General features: G+C 33.9%; 1 long non-coding RNA gene across 1 annotated transcript; it reads left to right on the forward strand.

Moving 5' to 3' along the window:
• LOC104774828 lies at nt 1–531 on the forward strand. Its single transcript, XR_765531.1, has 4 exons — nt 1–36; nt 131–198; nt 325–416; nt 503–531. It is a non-coding gene; the product is annotated as an uncharacterized LOC104774828 (long non-coding RNA).

Here is a 531-nt window from a genome sequence, read left to right on the forward strand (position 1 = left end):
ACCCAGAAGGATTGGAAGGCCTAGCTCATTTCCTTGGTACTTTTTTTTGATTCCCAGTTTTTGTTTTATCTTCTTCTAAGTAGTCAAATTCGTTTAATGAGAGAGAGAGAGTCACTTCTTTAATTATCAGAGCATATGCTATTTTATGCAAGTGAAAAATTCCCTGAAGAAAATGGTTTGTTCAAGTATGTCGCTGAGGTAATAATGTTCTTCTCCTGCTTTGCTCTGGAATACAAAATTGATCTTAATTCTTGCATATTGAAATGATGCTCTTCTATATATTCTAAGGCGCTTATTAAATTATGTTTTTTTTCTTGTTTGTAGCATGGAGGGAGTTCAAATGCTTATACAACTACTGAAGATACAAACTACCATTTCGATATCAACACTGATTCTTTTGATGAAGCTTTGGACAGGTTGACTTGCTTTTGCTTCTTTATTTGTTTTCTGCTCGCTTACTAATAATGTTATCTGATCTGCCTTTTTTTGATTGTGTAACCAGGTTTGCACAGTTCTTTATCAAACCACTGA

Source organism: Camelina sativa, unplaced genomic scaffold (assembly GCF_000633955.1).
Source record: "Camelina sativa cultivar DH55 unplaced genomic scaffold, Cs unpScaffold05949, whole genome shotgun sequence".
NCBI lineage: Eukaryota > Viridiplantae > Streptophyta > Magnoliopsida > Brassicales > Brassicaceae > Camelina > Camelina sativa.